Here is a 21,369-nt window from a genome sequence, read left to right on the forward strand (position 1 = left end):
GCTCTCAGACCTCTTCAGGGGTTAGAGGTGGAGTTAGGAAATGGGCAGATGAATGTGCCGCAGTGTGTGGGGAAGAGAGAAGGAACGGTGATGATGACAGGAGATGGGGGACTGGGAATTTGATGATGCCACGGGTTGGGAAAAAGGGTGGAGGGAGAAGGGAGAAGGAAGATGATGATGATTCAAGGGGGTGGAGAAGACAGGTGAAAGGAGAAGGAAGGTGATAATGAGGCCAGGGTGTGAGGTTGAGGGAAGGTGATGGCAGAGTGTGGGAGAAATGGAAGACTGATGATGATGTCAGTGGGAAAAAGGAGTGGAGAGAGCGGAAAGGTGATGATTCCACAGGGTGAGGGAGAGGAAAGATGATGATGTTTATGCCAGGAAGTGAGGGAGAGGGCAAGTAAGGCCATGGTTGAAGGGAAAGGGAACAGAAGGTGAGTGGCATGGAGAGTGGAGGGAAAGGAAAGAGAAAGCGATGTTGTCAGGGGATGGAGAGAGAGAAGGAAATTGATGATGTTGGGGTGAGGGAGAGGGGTGGAGGAAGAGGGAAGGTGATGATGATCACAAGGTGGGTGGGGGATAGGAAGGGAAGAAGATTATGATGATGCCAGGGGACAGGCATGATTGTGATGCTGGGGGAAGAGGGAAGGGAAAATGTGATGATGCCAAGGGGTAGGGGGAGAGGAAAGAGAAGATAAGAGAAAGTCATGATGGGGAAGTGGGTGGTGTGCCACAACAAAGTGAACCCTGTGCCAGGCGTGCCACGATACAAAAAAGGTTGGGAACCATTGGTCTAGATTAAAACTTGTTCTATCTCATTTTTAAATATAAGCGCTAGCAGTCTGGTTCCATTCTGATTAAGTTGGAGCCCATCCTGTTGCAGTAGAATCCCCGTTCCCAATTGTGCTCCAGTTTCTAACAAATCTAAAACCCTCTTCCATGCACCACTGTCTCATCCACACACTGAATATATAGCTTGGTCTGTCTCTGGGGTCCTGCGCATGGAACAGGGAGGAGTTCTGAAAAGGCAACTCTAGAGGGTCTGGATTTCAGCTTCTTAACTAAAAGCCTAAATTTAGTCTCCAGAACCTCTCTCCAGCATTTTCCTATGTCATTGGTATCCACATACATCACAATAGTCAACTCCTCTCCAGCACACACTAAAATCTTATATAGGTGGTTCGTGAGGTTTGCTACCTTCACACCAGGTAGGCAAGTTATCAATCAAGCCTCATGCCCTCCAGCCACCCAGCTAGCTTTATTCCTAATGACTGAATCACCCACTATAACATCTGTCCTAACCCTTCCCTCTTAGGTGCATGGAGCACATGGAGGGAATTTCCTAGCTACAGGATCAGTTCCTGCCATATTAAAGTGATGGTATTCTGCCAGTTGACATTTTCTCCAAGGCAGCACATTTCAAAGGCCCGTGGTTCAGGCCTTTGAAATTTGGGGGACCCAAATTTCTGAGCACACTCAGATTCTGGTGTACGACTATAGATGGTAAGCATCACATGCACACACACACACACATACCACTTTCTATAATCCCAGATTATTCTTTATAACAAAAATTGTTTATTTCTGAATACTTGGTTATATCAAAAGAAATAACATTTAAAACACTTAAGGGGCTACAATAAAATATTAACTCATTTGAAGTACTCTGTGGCAAAAAATTTCAAAAGTTAATCCATAAGGTAACTACAGTCTGAGAAACATATTTAGAATAAGGATGTCTTATACAGCAACAATTGCATCAAATGGTTAATAACAAGGGCTTTTCCCTGATCACATGACATTTAACAGGCCCTGAATTTAAAAAAATAAATAAAAATAAATATTTTTCCATATAGAGAATGCAGAATAGGAAACTAGCAATCTGCAGCGGTATAAAATATATGATGATTTCTTTCATTCATTTTCTAGGTCATAGTCATTCATCGGATTCATCTAAAACAAAAGCAAAAATGTCATTTGTTCATTCCATTAGTTTTTCCATGTTTCAATGAAGAAAATGGGGGAAGCGATCCTTAGGTTCCCATTAAGTTCACTGTAAAAAAAAATGGGCCAGGGCCGGTTCACATCACTAGGGCATAACTCAAGGCTGGATCCTGTCATTGAGGCCCAGCCTTAGTACCAGTCCCAGCATCAAGCCTTTCCTATTGTGGAGTCCTGTCACTCAGGCCCAGGTCTGATATCAAGCCCAAATCTGAGGCTATATCCCATCATCAAGACCCAGGCCGCACTCAGGGGCCTGGCCCAGTTTCAATGAAGCACAAGCCTAGGCCGAAGCCCTACATAGGCGCCTAGCATGAAGCCAAGTCCCATTGCCAAAGGCCTAGGCCCAACACTAAGCTCAGCCACAGGAAAGGTCACATCACTGAGGCACAGGCTTAGACCTAGGCCTAATGCTGGGACCAGGCCTGGGACTGAGTCCCATTGCTGAGGCCCAGGCTCAGGTCCAAGCCTAGGCCAGGAATGCCAGGACCAGGTCTTTTGATGTCTTCTTTCTTCTTGGATCACCAAAAGATGATGCCTCCTGGTACAGGACATATTGCAGTGATGCCACTGAGGTACCTTCCTCCAGAGCAGATGGCTCCTTATTGATATACAGCTGTACATTTCAATGGCCATACATCAAAATGGTGCCATTCACTTTGAAGGAAGGTGCTACAGTGGCATCACTGCAGCATATTCTTTCACCAGACAACTTTGCTTTTTTTTGCAATCCATGAAGAAAGAAAATATCAGAATGCCTGGTCCTGGGTTTATGGGCCTAGGAATATGCCTGGGCTTGGGCCTCTGTGATGGGATCTGGCTGTGGACCAGGACCCAGCATCAGGCTTGAACCCATACCCTGGCCTCGGGCCTGGTGTTGGGCCTGGGCCTTAGTGACAGGATCCAGCTTTGAGATGAGCCCTAGCACCAGGTCTGGGCCTAATCCTGGGCCTCAGTGATGGGACTTAGGTTGCTAATCCCATTGCTAATCCCATTGCATCTTGGGACTTATTTTTATTTCCCTATTGCATTCCATAAGAAAAGCAAGATTATAAGTACCTGCATGCAGGGGGAGTAAAACCAGGACAGGATCAACCTATCCTGAAAATCTGGAGCCAGTTGGCAACTCCAGCTTCAGGCTGAGCCCTGGAGTTGGGCATAGGCCTAGGCCTGAGTTTCAGTGACAGGACTCAGCCTCAGGTCGAGCACTAGCATTAAGCCTAGGCCTTAGAAACAAGGCCTGGCCTCAAGCTTGGCCCTGGAGTATGGCCTAGGTCTAGGATTAGGCATTGGTGATGGGACCTAGCCTCAGGTCAGTCTTCAGCATTGTGTCTGGCCCTCAGCTATGGTATTCAGCCTTGGGCCATGCCACAATGTTGGACCTGAGTTTCAGTGACAGACCTGGCCTCGATCCAGGCCAAGATGCTAGGCCTAGGGATTGGTGATAGGGCCTAGGTCTATCAGACCTAGATTAGGCCTAGTCCTCAGTCATGGAAGTCAGCCTCAGGTCAGGACCTGGCATTGGGCCCGGGCCTTGGGGATGGGATCTGGCCTATTGCCGGGCCTCGGCATTGGGCAAGGGCCTAGGCCTGAGCTGCAGCAATGGGACCAGGGCTTCAAAATCAGTCCTAGGCCTTAGTGATGGCTCGAAGCCTATTTTTTTTATTTTTTGAGTATACATAAATAAAAAGACCTGTACATTTTTAGGTAGCTGTGACAGAAGCTATTTTCAGTTGTTTTCATTTGGAACTAATTGAAAATATCCTCATTCATTGTGTTTTACACATTCATTTAAAACAAATGCACATCTTAAAAAAAAAAAAAAGAGCCAAAGGGTTAACAGAAACAAACTGTTTTCTCTGCAAGAAGAAGGCAGCCATCTTCAAAGTTTAATAGTTGATCAGCATTTATGTATTCATTTTAAAGCATTTATATCCTGCAGATCCTGAAACCTTGTTCTCAACAGGGTACAGCATAGCAAATGCTAAAATAATAATCAATGCATACTAATAAATATTTGATAAACAATGTGCAGTAGACAAATGTCATGTTCCAGAAAGCCAATCAGTATGACCCTTGGGATTCTGCACATAACAAATATAATAGTATCTGGACATAACCAGCTGTGGAACAATAAAACAGGCATGGAAATAACAGAACTGAGCTGCACTGAAATCCTCTTGCAGTGATCTTCCAACTTGCCTCAGGTAATATTCCTAGTATCTGAACACTCACTGTTTTGTAGAAGATTTTGGGGATGCAAGAAAAACCTTGATCAGATCAATGCTATGCTAAGAAAAATCCATGCCAGTGAATTTATATGACTTGCATCTGACTCATCCGTGCTTCCACAGAGAACTGTGCTTTTTCTGCATTTGTACTGTAAATAGGGAAGTCATGGAGAGTGAGAGCCCAAATTACAATGTGGCATTTCCATTAAAATAGTTTTGCCCAGCAACCATGGTTAATCTTTCCTTTCACCACTGAATAGCCATGGCGTTTGAAGACAACTGACAACACGAGAGGAAGCTCCTCTGTCAGAGTTTGCTGTAAGAAGGCTGCATTTTATTGATAACGGGGTTTTTTTTTTTCCTTTACATAATCTATCAATTTTACTGTTTCATTTCTCTCATAGTTAATTATGACACCTTACATTATACTGTTCAGTTCGCTAGAGCTCATGCTTTAAACAAGTTTAACTTATAGGAAAGAAAAGATTGTGTATGGTCCCCATGTCCTATTGTTGTCATGGCAGACAGATAACAATAATAATTAGAGCATCTTTACTTTAAAACAGCATTATTAACGACAAGTTATCAGAAGGCCTGTTTCTTGGCTTTGCTGCCTTCTCTTTAGGTCTTACCTCTAAATCTCCTTTCTTCTGTAAATTATATATATAAAATATACTTTTTTCTTGCTTTTTAAATAAATAATGCATACTTTTCATGTGGTCATAGTCCCTGTACTTTTTTTTTTTTTTTTAATTATAGTTCTCTGAGTTCCCATTGCGGTAGTTCAATGCTATAACTCTTGTTTTATAGGCGTTAAGTGCTTGATTGGGGTTCTGAGAAGGATTAGTACAGCTTGATTTTCTTCGTTTCAGTACAGCGAACATGACTAAGCAGGAGTTGTTTACAAAACGCCACATTCGCTAATATTTCTTCTGGAAATGAAATAAAAATAAGACAAAACAGGAGGTGGGAGACTCTCGATTTTGTTTAACTGCTAATTGCATTATCTAAAAATAGTGTGTTGCGTAGCGTCCCATAAGGCTGACAATGGAGGTATGGTTTTTGCCTGCTGGTATTGCGAGAGCTGATTTTTCCATTTCCCAGGCAAAGCAGGAGATAGCGTGGCTGCTCAGCAAGGATGTGGCATTGGGGGATGAATTGCTGAAGACAGCCTAAGGGCTAGAACAACAGCCTTCACTTTCAATCAATGTCAAGACCCTCAAGTGAAAATTCATTCAGAAAACTGTTGGAGGTCCTTAGCTTACCACACGGCGGCTCAGCACATATTTCCAAGCACATGCTGGTAGCACCTCTGTGGGAATCCTGACATTTTTCCAAACTGATATTTGTTTGGAAACTGATAATTAAACACCATTTAAAAGTTATGGGCATGACTAAGTCTGTCTTTGCCCCTGACAGCTTCATTTTGTCAAGGTCATGGGCTCATGAAAAAGCATGTCCTAAGGAGGCTTGGCACACGCCAGTTTTCATGTCTGTTCACCTGGATGCCTGCCTGCATGTTTCAAATGTGCCTTCAGACAATTGTAATCATAAATAATCAAATCACCAGCAGATCGCATATCAGGAAAGTTTGCAAACTGCAGTTTTTAATAAATTAACTTACTATGTTTTCAAATAATTTTGAAGTTAATAAAGAATGCTAAAGCTAACTTTAATATACCCTCAAAGTAATTAATTGATCAAAATAAACAAAAAACAATTTTCTTAATATAATCAACTCATACAAAATCTCAGAAACAATCAAACCCCCTCCAGCAGGATAGGTGTAGTTCTTAGCTGCTGATTCATGATATGAAAGAGCTGAGATTGGTGATCTTTCAGAGAAGGCTCTTTCCTTTCTATTGATTCTCCTCCCTACTCCTCCTTCTCCTTTTCTTCCTCTTCCTCCTCCCCCACTAATAATGACACTTTCAGCTCATTGCTTCTTTTCCTTCCTCTTCAACATATGATTCTTTTTTCTAGAATAAAGGAATCTGCCAAAGTTTTCAGCACATCCTCCAGGTTTTCTGTCTGCTTCTTGCTTGCAAATGACTTCTCACTGGAAAATGTACTGGGATCCAGTTATGACAAAGACAATGGCATCTGAGCATCTGAGCAAAGCTATAAAAGGAAAAATAAAACTAAATAAGTGTAAATGATCTGAAACATTGTAGAGTTGTCTCCCCAGCTCATACTTAAGCTTTAAAATTCATTGTGTTTTAACTTTAGAAAGTTGCAGGACTAGAATAGAGCTGCCTACTCTTCAGCTCTCTCTGTAGCTAAGGCTATGTAGCATCTAGTCCTGCTGGGAGACATTCAAGTTGCTCCACTCTAAAGTCATCTTTTAGCATGTTCCTCAGCTGCAGTCAGCCTGATGGAGCTTGGTGCCCTTTTCTAGTCTAGGACATGTGCTAATGGATGGCAATGCAGCAAAGAGATTCAAAGAGATCTCCTGCAAACTGGTGATCCATGGCAAAATCCACACTGAGTCTGATCAAATTTTCTACTGGTTTGCTGGAGAAAGTTTAAAATTTCTGTGAAAAAAAGCAAACTAGACTGAAATTTACCTGATTTGAATTAAGAACATAAGATTTACCATGTTCGTTCAGACAAAGGTCCACTGAGTCCAGCATTCTTTCTCTACCAGTTTGGGTGACAAGTAACTAGTAGATCATAAAAAAGTAGATCTGTTTCTTTTTTTGCTCACTCCCAGGGACAAATGATGGCTTTCCAAAGTCCACCTGGCCACTGATTGTTTATTAATTTTTCCTACAGAAACTTGTTCAACAAATCCTGCTCTTTAACCTCAGATTTTTGATGCTTCTCTATTCTTGGTCATTAAGGATTAACGACTAAGCAAATTGCAAATTATATGAGTTACATTTGTTAGATAGACTTTACATAATTTGGGAACTAAGGTTTTCTTAGTCTGATTGTACTGTCTGAAGAAGAGGAGACGTCAGTTTGATATTGAACATCCAGGTAAAAAAAAAATCAAAGTTCCAAAGAATAAACTCTACAGCAGCTTCAACTAGTCTAAATATTTTTGATTCCCTGGATTTGCAGGAATTATTCCAGTATCCTAAAGGTTCTCAGTTTTCTTTTTTTTTTTGTTGTTTTCTTCAATTATATGGTACTATATCTAGTATTTGTATCTTTTGAATAGCTTCTACATTTCTGCAGAAGATGCAAAACTGTAGTATCAAACTAATAGCTAGATTCATCAAAATGTGATACATTTTGCATGAATAACATCCGTGATAAGAACTTTATTGCATTGTGCATTAAAGTTGTTTTACCCTGTGATAATTTTATTTCACAGGCAGTGAAGTGCCCAGACAGGGATTTTCTTGGGCTGTGTTGCTGTGTGCATGTTATAAAATACGATTCCAACACGCACATGTGTGGCTGATTTTAATATAGGCACGTGCATATGCGGGCAGTTGTCATGTCATGCACACAACAGGGGCATTTTTAAAAAATGCGCGCGGCGATGGGTATAGGCCTTTCCCAGTTCCCTCCTATCCCCCTAACTACCCTTCCTACCTTTTCCATTCTCCTCCCCAACCCCTAACTCCTTCCTATCTAGGCAAACTTTTTTTGTAAAATTACTTACTGCGCCTTCGAAGCAGAAGTAACTTCCACCCACCAGGCTGCTGCCGGCATGCACTTCCCTGGGACTTGACTGGTCCTGCCAAGCCCCTCCCTGCCCCTGCCCCTCCCTGCCCAGACCCCACCCCCCAATCTGCCCCTTTGAGACAGCTTTGCACTTCTGCGTGCACCTGGAGATATGCGCTTGGCCGGGCCATTTCTAAAATGTGCTAGATGCGAGCATAACCACGCACGTATCCCCCGGCATTTGCACACCAAGCTTTGAAAATGTGTCCTTATGTTTTACATTTCATTTGCGTCTTCTGCTGGGATAAAGGTTTATCTGTATAGTATTTGTGAGGAGAATGCTAAAACTATGAAATTAGAACATGGGGGAAAGCTGACAGTTGCTCAGAAGTGCATGGTTCAGAAGGAAGTATCTTCAAAGGATACTAAAATAATAGAGGTGTTAGAGTGCCCTAAAGAGAGATTCTAATAAAGCAAATTTAGCCCAGATTCAGTTAAAATATTCAAATTGTTCCTTTTAACTGCTAAGACATTTGTATATACAAATTAAAAATGTCTGACGCTAATGCCAGAAGTCTAAAAAACTAAAATGGGAAAATTAGAATGTATAGCACTGAATGAAGAGGTAGACTTAATTGGCCTGTCAGAGACCTGGTAGAAGGAGGACAACCAATGCAACAGTTCTATACTAGGGTACAAATTATATCACAATGATAGAGTGGATCAAATTGGTGGAGGGGTGGTGCCATATTTTAGGGATGGCATTGAGTCCCACAGGATAAAGATCCTGCATGAGAAAAAATGTAAGGTAGAATCTTTATGGGTAGAAATTCCATGTGTGATGTGGAAGGCATCATACCACCCTCCGCCTGGCAAAAATTAACAGACAGACAATGAAATGCTAACAGAAATTAAGGAAGTTAACAAATTTGGCAGCACAGCAATAATGGGAGATTTCAATTGCCCCAATATTGACTGCTTACATTTCACATAAAGACATGCTAGAGAGTCAAAGTTTCTTTATGAAACAAATGACTGCTTCTTGGAGCAGCTGGCCCAGGAGCTGATGAGAGGTGGAGCCATTTTTGACCTAATTCTTAGGGAACACAGGGTTTGGTGCAAGCGGTAACAGTACTGGGGCTATGCTGCAACTGTGATTATAATGCTATCAAGTTTGAGTTGATGACTGAATAGAGGACATTAAGTAAATCTACTTCTCTAACATTTAACTTTCAAATGGGAGACTTTGATAAAATAAGGAAAATGGTTAAAAAAAAACTAACTGGTAAAGCTACAAAAGTTGGGATAGTAACTTTTAAACAGGTGTGCAGATGCACATGTGTGCAAATTTGACAGCCCACGCCCAGGTACGTGGCCATTTTATAATATGCCCATGTACGCACATGCATGCTATAAAATAGCCTGAGCACATGTAAATGTGTGAACAATTTTAAGTGGATGCACAACTATGTGTGCAAATGCCACTTCTACCATGAAAATGGGGGGATTTTGAAAGACATGTGCACCTATCCATTACAGTTAGCTTTACCAGTTTATTCCCAGTTTGCCCAGGTAAGGAATATGACTTCCAAACCCCCCTAGTTTAATAGCCTCACTTCTCCCCTGTTAGCCCTGACGATTAAAACCCTGCTGACGTGATTATATTTTTTTTAGCAGAAGTAAAGTTATGTGGCAGGGGAAACCAGTGCACACCTATGCACATAAGTATTTACATGCAAACTTCAAGGTGAAATCTTTGGAGTGCCCAGACCATTTCCATGGCGCACCCCTTTTTCATAAATTTTCATTTGTGTACTTAGCAGGAGATACACGCAAAGATGGACAGCTTTAAAAATTTGCTTGCTGCACATCAGTCCAACTTGCACACATATCTCCTGGTATTGGTGCACGCAGGGCTTTTAAAATTCACCTTTAAGAGTTTAAATCAGGCTTGGAGTTTGCTTAAAAATACCATCTTGGAAGCCTAGACCAGATCATTCCATGCATTTCACAGTGGTGGAAGGAAGGCAAAATGATTGCCAGCATGGTTAAAAGGCAAGGTGAAAGATGACATTTTAGCCAAAAATACTTCTTTCAAAAATTGGAACAAGAATACAACTGAAGAAAATAGGAAAAAATAGGAAAAAATCATAAGCATTTTGGCAGGTAAAAAGAGAATTTTTAAAGAAATTAGACACAGAGGCAAAACTCATAATAAAATGTTTTATAAATATATTTGAACAAGAAGACTTTGCAGGAGTCAGTTGAAATCTTAGATGATCAATTGGTTAAATAGGCAATTAGGGATAACAAATCCATAGCAGAAAGAGTAAATTAATTCTTTGCTTTAGTGTTTACTAAAGAGGATGTTGGGGAGTTACCCTGGTTGTATACAGTATTTAATGGTGATGTTTCAGAAGAACTGGATGATGTAAAAGGGAAGATTGACAAACTAAAGTGTAGCTGTGGAATTAGAGTAAAAAGACCCTTATGTTTTGGATCTTGTCTCCATTTGTAGATCAGCCGTGGAATGTATATTTTTCAAAGCTTAGCAAGTCAGTTGTTTACTATAAGTTGCTAAAGTCTTACGATATAATGGTGAAATTATGTTGAAATCAAGGAAATAAGGTTATTTTGGATCTGCACCTGAACCTTTAGTCACAGTGAATATTGCAGTGCTTGCTGTTTTCCATATTGGAAAACATCATGGAGTATTGCATTAGTATTGCCCCAGAAACCTAGCATGAGATGGCTCTCAAAATGGAGGGCCTAAGGACATGTGGCCTTTAAGCATGAATTGGCTGATGATGGAGGGAAAAGGGTGTTGCTTTAGCATTAGGACATGGGTTTATGAGGTTAAGAAGTGATTGGGTTGGGATTCTGGGAATGCTAGACCGGACCAGTGATTGGTTAGGGGCATAACAAATGAGCATTAGAATCTGATGCAAGGAAATGTACATAAGGACATAGATAGCAACATGCTGATTGGTTTTGATTTGTATTCAATGAAATGTAGGATTTAGTAAACTGATTGCAAGTGCTTAGAGATTGCCACTGGTTCTCTTCTGATATCTTTCACAATAAAATAAGAAAATGAAAGGAAAAAAAAAGAAAGGGGAAGTTGAGGTCTGATGTGATAGTTTTTATTTTAAATTACTTTAATTTGGACATAGCTGTTCTGCTGGAGGAACAGGTATTGGAGCTTTTGCCCTTAAACAGGACCCATTCTGGTAACAGGAAACAACATAGCAAATTGCCAGGAGCAGACAAGTTTACACCCCAGATTTCTGAAAGAACTTAAAAAAAATGAAATTGCAGATCGATCATTAAAATCGCCTGAAGATTGGAGGGTGGCCAAAGTGATGACAATCTTTAAAAAGGGGCTATATAGGAAACTACGAACTCCTGACGTTGTAGAAACTATTCTAAAGAACAAAATTACAGGATATATAGATAGAGATGGATTTATAGGACACAGCCAGCATTGATATACACAAAGGGAGTCTTGCCTCACCAGTCTGCTACATTTTTTGAAAGGGTTGAGAAAAATAAAAGGTCATGGGATAGGAGGCGATGACCTTTTGCGGATTGCAAACTGGTTAAATGATAGGAAACAGAGAGTAGGACTAAATGGTCAGTTTTATCAATGAAGAAATTGTGGAGTGCCTCAAGGAGCTGTACTGGGGCCATTATATATTCCTAAATGATCTTCAAAGGCTATGATGAGTAAGGTGATCAAATCTGCAGATAGAACAAAATTATTCCAAGTTGTTAAATCACAGAGTATGCGAAATTGCAGGAGGACCTTGCGAGACTGAGAAATTGGGCATCCCAAAGGCAGATGGAATTTAATATGGACAAGTACAGATTATGCACATGGGAAAAATAGCCACACTGTAATTAAACAATGTTACATTCCATAATAGGAGTTACCACCCAGGAAAAGGATCTGGGTGTCATCATGGACAATACTTTGCAATACTCTCTTCAGTGTGGAGGCAGTCAAAAAAAGCAGACAGAATATTAGGAATTATCTGGAAAGGAATGGAGACTAAAATGGAGAATGTCATAATACTTCTGTATTGCTTGAAGGTGGGACTGCACCTAAATTATTCTGTGAAATTCTGATCACCACATCTCAAAAAAAAGAGACAGCTGAACTGGAAAAGGTACAGTGAAATTGTAAAATGGATGGAACATCTTCCATATGTGGAAAGGCTAAAGTTATTAGGGCTGTTTAGCTTGGAGAAGAGACAGCTGAGTAGGAAAATGAAAGAGGTCTATAAGAACATAAGAACATGCCAAACTGGGTCAGACCAAGGGTCCATCAAGCCCAGCATCCTGTTTTCAACAGTGGCTAATCCAGGTCATAAGAACTTGGCATGAGTGGAATAGAAGAGATAAATATGAATGTATTTACTCTTTCAAAAATGCAAAAACTAGGGGACGTTTCATGAAGTTAGAATGTAGCACAATTAAAACCAATCAGAGAAAATTATTTTTCTCTCAGTACACAGTTAAGCTCTGAAATTCATTGCCAGAAGATGCGGTAAAGGCAGTTAGTAGAACTGGATTTAAAGAAGGTTTGCAGAAGTTCTTCGAGGAGACGTACTTAAACTGTTATTAACCAGGTAGACATGGGGAAAACCATTACTTATCCCTGGGCACTGGCACCATGGGATCTATCTACTGTTTGGGATCCTGCCAGGTATTATTATTATTATTTTATTATCATTTTAAAATTATTTTTATACCGCATACTTGCAGAAAAAGGTCAAAGCGGTTTTCAAACATCTTGGCATGTACCTAAAATACAGATTAAAACATTACAAAAATACAAATATCTTGGGTTACCACTTTGAACTCCATCTGTCAAACAATCAGTTCCACAGATACTATTTCTTTTGGCACGGCTTACAATACTGTTCTCAGCAATTATGTCAATATGCTCCCAAACTCATGCTGGAACAGCAATGTTTTCAGCAGCTTTTTAAAGAGACAGGTGATTGCCTCAGTTCTCAAATTTCCCAGCACATTTTCCCCACAAAATTGGACCAGCCACAGAAAAGGCCCGGCCTCTGATTTCACCCAGATGAATTAACTTAATAGATGGAACGTCTAATAAATCTTTGCCCTGTAACTCTAGTAAAGACTGAGATGGAATAAAGACTTTCAGAGTGGCACTAAGCCATGAGGTTTTTGCATGTCCAATCAGTTTATCTATCAGTGTGATGTTGCTAATACTGGATTGGTAGAGAGAGGGCTCAGGGGGGGGGGGGGGGGGGGGGCAATGGAAGAAGAACCATTAACACCTGAGGACAATACCTGACCCAGTACCCTCTGCCCCTTCCTGCAATGAAGTAAATGTTCGCTGGTGTCCTGTGCATGTAAGAATCCAGTGGTGGATGCCTGGAATGCCCTTCCGGAGGAAGTGGTGAAGACCAGAACTGTGAAGGACTTCAAAGGGGCGTGGGATAAACACTGTGGATCCATAAAGTCAAGAGGCCGCCAATGAAGAGTGGGTGACTCGCCAGAATGATGGCTACTGCCTGGAGACAATACCCTTAGTCAATAAACATACACATGGTTACTGTGACTCCAACATCACTCTAAGATTCAACAGCATGAGGAAATGTGGAAAAAAGGATTTGCACTCACAATGACGGGAGTAGCTGGCTTGTTACGGCGGTTACTACCCCAAACCAAATATCCAGATTACTACCTCCACCTTCCTCTATTCCTGATGCCTTTCAACTAGCTTGATCACTCCATTCTTATACTTCACTTTCAATGCATATCCAGCATAGTTCTCTGCTTCAACAGCAGGGGAAAAGAAAAACTGTTACTTCACACATCCAGCAGAGCTCTCTGCTTAAACGGCAGGGGAGAAGAAAAAAGGGTTCGCACTCACAAAGCGGGGAGTAGCTGGCTTGTTACGGCGGTTACTACCCCAAACCAAATGTACCTGATACTTCACTCTCGACGCATATCCAGCATGGCTCTCTACTTCAACGGCATCGGAGAAAGACTGATACATCACGAATTTCCAGCATAGCTCTCTGCTTCAACGGCAGGGGAAAAGAAAAACTGATACTTCACGCATATCCAGCATAACTTCAACGGCAGGGGAGAAGAAAAAAGGATTCACACTCACAAAGCGGGGAGTAGCTGGCTTGTCACGGCGGTTACTACCCCAAACCAAATGTGCCTGATACTTCACTTTCGATGCATATCCAGCATAGCTCTCTGCTTCAACAGCAGGGGAGAAGATAAACAACCAATAAGGGCTGTATAACATAATCTGGGTAAAAACAAATAAGCATGGGTGTAGCTTGCTTATTGCGGCGGTTACTACTCCTACTACCTCTAACTAATCAAGCTAGATATTTCACTTGGATGCAGCTCCTCCACCGCTCTCTACATTAATGGCGGGGGTGGAAGGGAATTAGAACCAAGAGCTAAGAGAAACAGATAAGTATGGGAGAAGAAATGAGGGAAGCTTGCTGGGCAGACTGGATGGGCCATTTGGTCTTCTTCTGCCGTCATTTCTATGTTTCTATGTTTCTATGCTGCTACCTGGCAGCTCATATGGAGCCTCTCTTTTTCTTCTCCAGGGCTCAGACCATCCTTAGCCCAGAAAGCAACTGGGCCCAAGAACACTTGTTCCCTTTAGCAGAGACTGTCTCCTCAGGGACTGCTTCATAAGAACATAAGGAATTGCCATACTGGGTCAGACCAAGGGTCCATCAAGCCCAGCATCCTGTTTCCAACAGTGGCCAATCCAGGCTACAAGTACCTGGCAAGTACCCAACAACTAACGGGCAGATTTTAAATGCCTGGTGCGCATAAATCCCGGCCTTTACGCACGTGGACGGGCTGTACGTGCAGCGGGGGAATCTTCCAAGAGGCCCGGCCACGCGCGTAAAGACCGGTACACGCTCAAGTGCTGGGCCTCTTGGAAGGGGTGGGCCGGAGGGCGGGCTTTGGGTGGGGGGGGGGTGGACTGGGACAGCCCCATTGTTTGCTGTCCCAGAGCCTCGCACGCCAGTCAGCTGCTGGCACGCACAACTTACTTCAGCTCAGGAGCGGATTATAAACTTCAATGCACATGTGTGTATGGCCCACTGATTTTATAACACGTGCGTGCCGGCATCCGCATGTTATAAAAGTGGCGCATCCATGTGCGCACGTCAGGAAGTGCAAGCACATGGAGGCGCATGCACACCTTACAAAATCTACCCTTAAATCTATCCCATGATACTGATGCCAGTAATAGCAGTGGCTGTTTTCTAAGTCATCTTGATTAATAGCAGGCAATGGACTTCTCCTAGAACGTATCCAATCCTTTTTTAAACCCAGCTACACTAAGGGGTAGATTTTCAAACGTTACGCACTCGCATACCTGTGCGTGCACGCATGGATGCGCAATTTTATAACACGCGCTCGCTGGTGCGTGCATGTTATAAAATGCCAGGTCGGCTCACGCAAGGGGGGGGGGTAGGGTATTGCAAGTACGCATGGCAACGCACTGGGGCCTTCCCCAAATCCCTCCCAGTCCGCTCCAATTATGGAGCGGACTGGGAGGAAACTTCCCAACCCCCTAGCCTAACTTCCCTTCCCCTTCCCCTATCCTACCTTCCCTCTATCCCTATTCTAGCCCCCCCCCCCCCCCATTTCGTTAACTCACCTTTGGCTCCTGCCTCGGAGCAGGGGCAAGTTGCATGCGCCGGCACCCTGGCAAATGGCCGATGTGCCGGGCGCCTCTAATCCTGCCCCTCCCCCCTGACCGCCCCTTTCGCTAACCCCGGAACTTACACGCACCCCGGGGGTTTACGTGTCTAACCTTTGAAAATCCGGCCCTAACTGCACTAACCAGAAGGCAATCTCCTAAGGTTATGGGGTTAGTTTTATAGTTACATTTATTAATATACCCTAAGCCAGTCAAAGTCTCTGATATGTAAAGTTTACTAATGATGCAGAGCTTTACTCAATATAAACTGATGCTGAGCCACAAAGACTTTAGTGACATTTATGTCCCTATTTTAAAAGGGTCATGCGCGTAAATAACAGGGGTTACGTGAATGGCCAGGCTTTGTGCGTGGCGTGCGCATTTTCAGAAGGGCACGGCCACGTGTGTAATCCCCATTACACGCCGAAGTGCTGAACCTCTCCAAAGAGGTGGGTCAGGGGGCAGGGGCGGGGTGGGGTGGGGGTCGGGCTGGGACAGCACCATTTGACACTGTCCCGGGGAAGCGTGCACTAGCAGCAGGGATAAATTGCAGACAACTATCAGCCCAGGGGATTGTTTCCAAAACCGGCCCACAGGGTATCTGTGACTTACCTGTGCACTGTGAACACCTGAAGAGGTTAGGGCTGTTCAGCTTGGAGAAGAGACGGCTGAGGGGGGATATGATAGAGGTCTTTAAGATCATGAGAGGTCTTGAATGAGTAGATGTGACTCGGTTATTTACACTTTCGAATAATAGAAGGACTAGGGGGCATTCCATGAAGTTAGCAAGTAGCACATTTAAGACTAATTGGAGAAATTCTTTTTCACTCAACGCACAATAAAGCTCTGGAATTTGTTGCCAGAGGATGTGGTTAGTGCAGTTAGTGTTGCTGGGTTCAAAATGGTTGGGATAAGTTCTTGGAGGAGAAGTCCATTAACGGCTATTAATCAAGTTTACGTAGGGAATAGCCACTGCTATTAATTGCATCAGTAGCATGGGATCTTCTTAGTGTTTGGGTAATTGCCAGGTTCTTGTGGCCTGGTTTGGCCTCTGTTGGAAACAGGATGCTGGGCTTGATGGACCCTTGGTCTGACCCGGCATGGAAATTTCTTATGTTCTTATGTGTGGTACATACTCTAACAGCTCCAAAAAGCACACCGAGCTAACCACTGAAAAGTACATAATGTGACCTGGAACCTGGCACAATTGAGAAGAAAATCTCCAACATAAATCTCACATTTTCCCTAACAAACTGAAAGGCTGATGCAATAAGATGCGCCCAACTTAGCGCACTGTTGGGCACACATTTTGGGGGTGCAATAATAACATTGAATGCAGCAAGGAGATTAGCGCATCTAAAATGCGTACCCTAACCAAAGCATATTGGATAACGCCCATACCATTTAAATTTCATGTAAATGAAGACTGCTGAAGCCCAGGCCAGTGATGGCCAAGAAAGTGCGGGCCGCTGGTGTTGGCCAATAGAAAAATAAGACATCTTGGGCCACCACCGAAGCCCAGGCCAGCGGCGGCCAACAAAAGGAAAAGGAGGCCACCGCTAGAACCCAAGTCAACGGCAATGGAGAAAGAAAAAATAAATCACACATCCACACAAACAGGCCAGCCAGCTGACTGCATACCCCCCCCCCAAAAAAAAAAAAAAAAAATCCACATACAACCACAAGCTGGTTGCATCCCTCCAAACCCTAAACTAGTTGCCTCCACTCACAGATACACAAATTGTGCCTTTTTTCATTATTCAGCCACCACTGGCTTAGGTTCTGGTGGCGGCCCACATTTCTTATTTTTTCACCCTGTCCGGCCTGTGCTGTGGCTTCTTTTTCATTTCTTTGGCTGCCGCCAACCTAGGCTACCAGTGGTGGCCAACGAAGAAAAAAGGAAAGCGCAAGCCACCACTGGAGCCCAGGTCGGTGGCAGCCAAAGAAACGAAAAAAGAAGCCACAGCACAGGTCAGACACGGCGACGAAATCAAAAAGGCTGTGGGCCGCCAGCGGAGCCCAAACCAGTGGCGGCTGAATAACAAATAAAAGGCCCAATTTGTATATCTGTGACTGTGAGACAGCTAGTTTGGAGTTTGAGGGGATGCAACCAGTTTGTGTTTGTGTGTGTTTGGGGGGGGGGGGGGGGTGTATGCACTGAAATTATTACACCAAGCCATATAAACATGAACACATCTCTTAAAATAAAAACACAACAAGCCAAGCTGCTATATTTATCCCTACAAAGAAACAACACCCTAACAGAATACCTCACCTCAGTCTGACACAGGCAGAGAACAGACAAACATGGAATAAGTAGACCATTAAAGTACAAACAGAAACATATACACAAAAGCACAGTAGAAACCACAACAAGCTAGACACTGTATGTGAAAAATAGAAACATAACTATTTTTCATAAAATATCAAACAATAAAACCAAGAAATATAAAACATAATAATAAAAGCATACAAAACAAATGAACAAATTCTTACAAAAAGCAGATGAATAGAATATTCAATAAGTAAAACTCATACATTTTTTTTAAACTTACTGTTTCAAAAATGTGTTTTGGTGTTTGGGAGACACATTAAAAAACACCCAATAATTAAAACCAATAAGGATAAAACAAAAATCCCCTCATCTCCATACCTGGGAATGTTTGTTTTCCAATTGTCTTAAAATTGTTGTGAATTAGCTGGAGAGAAGAGGGTACACAAATTTTATCCCTCCCATTTTCACTCACACTCACACACACAAACACAAACTCCTCTCTCACCTACACATAAACAAGCTGGCTGCCTCTCACACATTCATGCAAGCTGGTTGCATACCTCCTACAACATACACACACATATAAACTGGCTGCATCTTCCCCCATTCACATAAGCTGTCTGGAATGTTGATTTACAATATGATTCATTTTAATTAACAAAGAACTTCCATACTGGGTCAGACCAAAGGTCCATCAAGCCCAGTATCCTGTCTCCACAAGTACCTGACCAGATTCCAAAAAGTAAATAGATTCCATGCTGATTGTACCAGGGATAAGTAGTAGATTTCCCAAAGTCCACCTTTATAATGGTTTATGGACTTTTCTTCCAGGAACTTGTCCAAATCTTTTTTTAAACCCAGTTACACTAGCAGCTTTCACCACATCCTAATGTAGTGAGTGCTGTAGCAGGTGGTTAGCTGTTAGTGTAGTTTTAAGTAACCATAAAATGTTACTTCCTCTCCATGCTGGAGTCAGTACAGTAAGGTCATTAGAAAGACATCACTGGAGATGAGCTAAGAGGTCTGGGGGAAGTAGCTGACTTTCTTTCCTCTGAACTCAAAAGTGGGTAGCTTCTATGCTCATAAGGGAAGGTGATAGCTAAATGGACCTTTCTTGGTGTGTTAGCCATACATTACATCATGTAAAATATGGTGTTAGCTGGAGGCTAAGCTAATGTGTATTAGCTGCATCAAAGTTGTCCAGCAATTTTGGTGAACGTTAAGGAGTGGAAAATGTAACAGCAATTAAAATGCTTTTGTATATTATACTAATTAGTGATTTAATTTGTAGACTCATCAAAATTGGTAATTTCACATAGTGTCCCCCGCACTCATGGAAGCTTGTAATTTGTGTTGGTCCCGAAAACCTTCCCCCATTTATTCCAGCTAGAAGGGGGTTTGATCAACAAGAAATTATTATTCCCTGTAATTGTTTCAGTCCAGATGACTTGAATAAAATTCCTTTCAAAACACTGATTTGGCATCCAGTTTTTAAATGATCCAAGAAAACCAAATGTATGCTAGAAGGAAAGAGTTCAAATTGCGGTATCCGTGTGCATATGGTAAGGTTGAATTCTCTCTCAGGGGAAGAAAGCAAGGTGAACCAGTTAAATCAGCACTCCTTACCCAAGCCTGATCTCAACACTATCTTCCACTCACTCCCAGCCCAACCACATAACTTATTCCCCCATCTCTCCAGCCCAACCGCAATACTTCCTTCCTCCCACCACAGTACAACTATTTAACTCATCCCCCCTCCCTAGCCTGACCTAACATTGTTTCCCCCTCTATCAGCCCAACCCTAGTACTCTCTTCCCCTACTTTTCCAGCTTGATCCCTGCAATCTCTTACCCCAATCTCTGCACTCTCCTTACCCAGCACACTTCCCCTTGTCCCTCGTGTGCCTTAGACAGTGGAATATCTTCCCATCCCATTTCAACTCTATGTCCATCCCCACTGGATAAATGTAACAACAGGACATGAAAGACATATAAAGTTCCTGGATGGAATAAATGACTGCTTCATGAGGCAATTGGTTCAGGAACTGACGAGAGAGAGAGAGTCATTTTAGATTTTTTTTTTTATTTATTTATTTATTTATTTATTTATTTAAATGAAACAGAAAACAACTCTTTCTTTATGAACCACCAATCACCAAATACAATCTAATAGATTGCTATCAAAACATGAAACACAGGATTTTGTGAGAGAGGTAATGGTAGTGGGGCCGCTTGGCAATAGTGATCATAATATGATCAAATTTGGATTAATGACTGAAAGGGGAACAATAAATAAATCTATAGCTCTAGCACTAAACTTTCAAAAGGGAGACTTTGATAAAATGAGGAAAATTAAAAAAAAAAAGAAAGGTACAGTTACAAAGGTTACAAAGGACCACAGCAGACGTGGACATTGTTTAAAAATATTATTTTAGAAGCATGGTCTAGGTATATTCCTCACATAAGAAATGTAGAAAGAAGGCCTAACAACTATCTGCATGGTTAAAAGATGAGGTGAAAGAGGCTATTGTAGCCAAAATAACTTCCTTCAAAAATTGAAGGAGCCATCTGAAAAAAATAGAAAAAACATAAACATTGGAAAATTAAATGATAAACATTGATAAAACTGGCTAAGAAAGAATTTTAAAAGAAGCTGGCCGTATAGGCAAAAACTCAAAATAAAAACAGAAAAGTTGTGAGGGAGATGGTTGGACTGTTGGATGATCTTTGATGTTTACTAATGAGGATGTTAGGGAAACGGTTTAACGGTGATGATTCAGATGACTTGAACCAAATCACAGTGAACCTGTAAGATGTAGTAGGCCACACTGACAAACTGAAGAGTATCAAATTGCCCGGAACAAGATGGCACACACTCCAGAGCAGGGGCGGATTGGCCTATCGGGGGATCGGGCTTCCCCGGTGGGCCGGTCTAGCTAGACACGTGGTCTTGACCGCGTGGCTCTTCCTCAGCCCAGCCTCAGCGCCTCCCAGCCAGCCCCTGCCTGAGACCAAGCCAGCGGGGGCCTAAGAAATACAAATCGAGGCCGGCGGAGGCCGAAGAAAAGAAGATCAGCCAGCCCCTGCAAGCCGGCAGGGGCCAAAGAAATTAAAATCGAGGTTGGCGGGGGCCGAAGAAATTAAAATTGAGGCCAGTGGCCGAAGAAAAGAAGATCTGCTAGCCTCCGCAAGCCGGCGTGGGCCAAAAATTAAAATCGAGGCCGGTGGGGGCCGAAGAAGTGAACACCGGTGCTGCTAACCGCCGCCGGAGACCAGCTGTACAGCTGGGGGCCTTAGATCGGAAGAGTGCTTGTGTGTGTGTGTGTGTGTTTGTGTTATGTATATGAGAAAGGAATCTGCCAGTTTAAAAACAAAAAAGAAATGTGATGGTACATATACCTCAACTTCTGTGCTGCGCAACTTTTGAAAAGATGGATGAAAGATGAAATTACTGAATTTTAAGTATCCCTCTTCTGGAAAATAAAATTTAGCAAAGTGGGTAGAGACAAATACTAA

Source organism: Rhinatrema bivittatum, chromosome 1 (genome assembly GCF_901001135.1).
Source record: "Rhinatrema bivittatum chromosome 1, aRhiBiv1.1, whole genome shotgun sequence".
Lineage (NCBI taxonomy): Eukaryota > Metazoa > Chordata > Amphibia > Gymnophiona > Rhinatrematidae > Rhinatrema > Rhinatrema bivittatum.